The 5,914-nt window shown below is 43.5% G+C and overlaps 1 long non-coding RNA gene across 1 annotated transcript; it reads left to right on the top strand.

Moving 5' to 3' along the window:
• The first annotated feature begins 253 nt into the window (after positions 1–253).
• On the top strand, positions 254–3,138 carry LOC138981939 (uncharacterized). Its single transcript, XR_011460743.1, has 2 exons — positions 254–495; positions 2,753–3,138. It is a non-coding gene; the product is annotated as an uncharacterized lncRNA (long non-coding RNA).
• Positions 3,139–5,914: the final 2,776 nt, after the last annotated feature.

The raw sequence follows: 5,914 nt of genomic DNA, 5'->3' as shown, positions 1-5,914 counted from the left end.
ACACGCACACACCAACACACACACACACACAAACAAACCACCGTCACGTGACACACACACACATACACACATACAGTCAAACACCCCCCCCCCCCCCCACCACCCTCCACCCCTTCCCTCTCAGTACTTTCCAGTGCAACTGAGTTGCTACATTATCTGCACAGAAGAAGCGGTTACTGATTAGATCACTATCTAGAACATAAACTCTCCACAGACATGGAATACTCTTTTAGTGCATTCTATATCGGTTCTCGGTCTTTGCTACTTTGTAGGCCAAGTATCAGTGACCTTACGGGTCTGGTTTGTGACTGTTCACGCACTTTTCTGGTTGATAGGCTTATAGCACTCTTCGGCATTTGGGATTTGACTGGAACTACGCTTTGCAAGCAGCAACAGGTCCGTTAGACTTTTTGTGGTGATTATCATAACAGCTGAAGATGAGAGGCGTCGTTGTCATTTTCCTTGTTCTTGTGGCCTTCGCGGCTGCTAAAGAGGGTATGTTGGATTGTCAGTGTACGTGAGTGTGTGGGGGGTTAGTGGCGGTGGGGGGTGGGGGGCGTGTGCCTGTGTGTGTGTGTCAGTGCACGGTGTGTGTGTGTGTGTGTGTACGCGCGCGTGCGTCGAGTGCGTGTGGAATGTCTGCCTGTCTATCTGTCTGTTTGTCTTTCTGTGTGTCCGTCTGTATGCGAACCTGCCAATTATAGCCCCCCCCCCCCCCGCCCCCCTCTCTGTAAAAAAAGCCCAAACCCTCGTTATTTCGTATTTTTCCTTTTTACATTTGGTCAAGTTTTGAATAAATGTTTTAACATGGACGGGGAATCGAGACGAGGATGGTGGTGTATGTGTGTATGTATGTATGTATGTGTGTGTGTGTAGAGCGATTCAGAGAAAAGTACTGGACTGATCTTCGTGAATTTGTACATGAGAGTTTATGGGAATGATATCCCCAGATGGGTTTTTTTCATTTTTCGATAAATGTCTTTGATGACGTCATATCCGGCTTTTTGTAAAAGTTGAGGCGGCACTGTCACACCCTCATTTTTCAATTGAATTGATTGAAATTTTGGCCAAGCAATCTTCGACAAAGGCCGGACTTCGGTAATGCATTTCACCTTGAAGGCTTGGAAATTAAAGGCACAGTAAGCCTCCCGTAAACCATCACATAGCTCCCAGAGCGTCTACATACAGTACAAGCATACTTCCATTTGACCGCTCACCGAACGGGAACATCCTGGCTGCTTTCTGTCGAGCGTGAGAAATTTTCAAAGAATTTATTTTCGTGGACTTGGTTTTCTACAACAATGGCGCCTCGTTTTGGTGTTGGACGGCTGTTATGATACTATACCGGAAATCACGCCCGGACAGTAAGCCTCCCGTAAACCATCACAGATACTGTCAGGCTTTTACACACAGTACAAACACCCTTCCATTTGAACGCTCACCAAACGGGAACATCCTAGGTGCCCTACGTAAAGAGCGAGCAATTTTTAAAGAATTAATTTTGCAGATTGTCTCGAACACGTTTTGGACCCATCCTGAACTCAGGTCAAAAATGAGTTACTTCCCTTCGGGTCTCATTCTATCGATGATGATTATCAGAATGTTTTTGGACCGTGGTGCGTTTTTGCGCTAGACCTAACTTTTAAAATCTAAATAATAAATTGACAGCTTGTTACACAAACATTCTTACAAAAGAATTCTTTTTTCATCAAGACAAGATCAGTACAATTCGAAGTTGTGAAAGTTTGAAAAAAGAAAAGCCCGGAAGCAGGGTCACGCAAGGGTCGTAGCAGACGACGGTTTATGCATATCGCCGTTCCTCTCAACAGTCAAAAGCCATCGCTAGAGTTCTTGTGAACCACAGCCGTTTGTTTCGTGCATAAAAACGTGCTATTGTATTGTAGATAAGCTCACATCGAGTCGCATTCAAATGACTAACTAACGACTACATTGTGAAAAAGGGAAACTGGATCACACGGGTTCACGATGGCTCAGGGGTAAGATAAACCACACAAAAATAAATTCTTTGAAAATTGTTCGCTCTTTACGGAGGGCACCTAGGATGTTCTCAATCGGTGAGTGTTTAAATGAAAGGGTGTTTGTACTGTGTGTAAAAGCCTGACCGTATCTGTGATGGTTTACGGGAGGCTTTAAACAATGAGTTTGGTCATTAAAAATCAGAAATTTGTAATTAATTTTTTTTAAACGATCCAAAAACAATTTCATCTTATTCTTCGTCATTTTTTTTTTATTCCAAAAACATATAAGTATGTTATATTCGGATTAAAAACAAGCTCTGAAAATTAAAAATATGAAAATTATGATTAAAATTAAATTTCCGAAATTGATTTAAAAACATGTTTATCTTATTCCTTGTTGGTTCCTGATTCCAAAAACATAATAGATATGATATGTTTGGATTAAAAACAAACTCAGAAAGTTAAAAAGAATAGAGATACAGAAAAGCGTGCTATCCGCTCAGCGCAACCCGGCACTATCGCGCTATTCTGGCACGCCTTTGCCTTTGCCACGAGCGGTGGACTGACGAAACTACGAGTATACGGCCTTGGTGACAAAAATGCAGTGCGTTCAGTTTCATTCTGTGAGTTCGACAGCTTCACTAAATGTTGTATTTTCGCCTTACGCGACTTGTTTTTAATTACAGCCGTAGGGGGCCTACTTACAACAGAATTTACCAACACAATAAAGCCTGAAAACACATTTACACACGCGTTTGTCTGTGTGTACGCAGGTTGCGAGGAACCTCAAGCGCCAGGGAATTGCAAGGGGTATTTCCCGCGTTTCTGGTTCGATTCCAATGCTCAGGCGTGTGTGGAGTTCGTCTACGGTGGTTGCCAGGGCAACGCCAACAATTATCCGACGGTTGGGGAATGCAAGAACGCGTGTCTGATTGTGTGATCACCGCCACTTCTAAATGACCCCCATGCGTTGATGACGTCACAGTTGTGACGATATTGATGATGTAACATTGACGGACGTTGTGTTTGCTGTTGATTCTGATGCATGGTGTCATATAGTCGGATGTTCGTTCGGTTGTTTTTTGTACGGAGTCACGTACGTACATGTTACCTGCACTGTGTATCCAGCAAGCATGACTGATAAAAGCTAGAAGAAACCCGAGAATTCTTTGTCATTATGAGAATGATTGACAGCGTGATACTGATAATGTTTCAGAAGGTGGATTAGTTTCGGTGTGCATGCAAAGCTTCGTAATCCGTGTGAAATTATAGGAATAGTTATCGACACCTGTTGCATGTTCTGTTCTGTCATTCAATTTCTGGCTGCTTGCTGGAGTGTTGAGAAGAAACAAATTCGGTGAAATTGTACACATTTTGTCTTAACAGTCGCACTTGCAGTACCGATTATTTCTTGGTTATTGTCTGTAGCGGCGCTGCGCGGGCGCGTGTGTGTTTGTGTGCGCCGGTGTGTGTTCTTCTTTGTGTGTGTGTTCTTCTTTGTGTATGTGTGCTTGCGTCACTGACTGCGTGCACTGTGAGTCTGTGTGTGTGTGTGTGTGTGTGTGTGTTATTTTTTTAACTTTAGTCAAGTTGAGTAAAATGCAGTGCGTTCAGTAGTCTGTGAGTTTGACAGATTGACTAAATGTATTAATTTCGCTTCACGCGACTTGTTTTCTGTTGGGTTACGTGCAACAGATGGAATTTAGCAATAAATCATCAGCGTCAGTTCATTTGCCATGAGTGTTTTGAACCAGAACCTTGAGTTTAGTGTTGTGGAGCAGAACTTGATGCGTTCTGCACCAAGAACTTGACAATCAATGCTGAAATGACTTTGCAGTTCAGCCATGAGATAGACAGGCGCAAGCCATGTATCTCCCGGGAAGTCTGGTGCAGTTGGATGAGCAGAAGAGCTGGCAATTGGTGTGTGTTTTTTCTTTTAAAAACTGTGTACAGGTTTATGCAATTGTTTCGCGCGTGTGTGTGCGTGTGTGTGTGTGTGTGTGTGTGTGTGTATGTGTGCGTGCGTGTGTGCGTGGGTGTGTGTGCCGGTGTGTGTGTGTGTATGTGTGTGTGTTCGTAAAACCAACATACTAACAAACGAACGTACACAAGCGGAATGGCTTCTTTACTTTATTCATCCCCCCCCCCCCCCCGATAAATAATGAAATGATGTTATCGTAGGAGTGACTATTTTTGTAGGGAAGGTATTCCCTCCCTCTCTCTCTCTCAGCCACCCCCTTCTGTCTGTCTTTTCCTCTCTTCTTCTTTCTCTCTCTCCCCCTGTTTGTGTCTGCCTCTCTGTGCCCTTCTCTCTCTGTGCCCCCATCCCCCTCTCTCTCTCTCTATCTGTGGCCACGTACCCTCTGTCTGTCTGTCTGTCTTTCCATCTCTCTCCTTCTTTCTCCCTCTCCCCCTGTCTGTGTCTGTATCTCTTTCTCTCTCTCTTGCCCCCCCCCCCCCCCCCCCCCCGCTCTTTCTGTCTCACTCTCTCTGTGCCATCCCCCTCTGTCTGTATGTCCCTCTCTATCTCTCCGTCCCTCTCTCTCTGCCCCCCCCCCCCTCTCTCTCTCTGACATAAGCTATGACCCTACACTTCTGTAACAAATCTGTTATGACACGAAGCAGGGTCAGTCAACGATAAGAGTGAGGTCAAACCTAACCCCTCCCTGCATGTATCCTGCAGAGGCAGTGCCGGGGCAAAGAATGACTGACAAGTCACGTGAAGCGATATCAACATATTTGGTCAACTTTTCGGCCTGAAATTAAAACATCAACACTGAAAACATGTCATCACTAAGACTACAAGTAGTAAGGCTTGGCTTAGCACATACCTGAACACCGAGACGGATTGCGCTTGTCCGTCGGCGAAGTATGCGAACGCAGTACATGTACACTGTATCTTATTTTCATACACCGGTTTTCTTTAATTCTGAGCACATTTTCAGAGTAAATATAACATATGATATACATATAAAAAAAAATTAAATCAGGAGAAGACGAGGAATACAATGCAATTATTTTTAAATCTGTTAGTGAACATTCGATTTTAATGACAACTTGGATGAGCAAACTAAATGTATTATTTTTTAAGCTTCGAAGCTAAACTGCATACCATAGTGAAGACTTTGTCAAAGATTATTTGACCAAAATGTCAATAAATTTGTTTAAAATTAAGGTCGTGGCAGTGCCGCCTCGAAAATGACGCCATTAAAGACATTTATAAAAAAAAACAAATAAATCTGGGGATATCACCTGGGAGAATTTGTATGTAAAATTTCATGAACATCGGTCCAGTAGTTTTCTCCGAATCGCTCTGCACATACATATATACCACGACCCTCGTCTCGATTCCTGGTCTATGTTATAACAATTAGTCAAAACTTGACTAAATACATTTTTTTTAAAGTCCCAGGTCTAGAACAGAAATAACCGACGACAGGATTAAATGAGAGTTATGCGGGACCCTGGCACAAGAGAGAATGACGACAAGTTTTGAATGAACAAGCGACTTTCATCCTCAAAAGGACCAGTAAAAGCCTCAGTGCATGATTCCCAGTTTGCTGACAGTATATTTTGATGCTTGAGACGTGTACTCATGAATTGCGACTGTTCTGGGAATGAAGTTTGAAAAAAACTGGGCAGAAGGACAGGCAGAGCACACACACACACACGCTCACAAACAAACTTGACACACACAAAGACGCTCACAAACACACACTGCATGCACAGGACATACTGCGATAAGACCAAATAGACTGACCAATCCAAACCTGCATGCACAAAAGTGACTGAAGTGATTCGACAAAAGAGGGGTTATCTTGCATTTCCCCTGCTGACTTTCGTGACAGCACTGGTAGCATTTGTGCAGTAGACATGGGCAGACTCTTCATTTCTGCTTTGGTTGTCATGGTTTTGCTGGGTGCGGCACATTGCCA

Source organism: Littorina saxatilis, linkage group LG12 (genome assembly GCF_037325665.1).
Source record: "Littorina saxatilis isolate snail1 linkage group LG12, US_GU_Lsax_2.0, whole genome shotgun sequence".
NCBI classification, from domain to species: Eukaryota; Metazoa; Mollusca; class Gastropoda; order Littorinimorpha; family Littorinidae; genus Littorina; species Littorina saxatilis.
The sequence above is the reverse complement of the archived record's forward strand: the minus strand, read 5'-3'. Positions and strand labels throughout refer to the sequence as shown.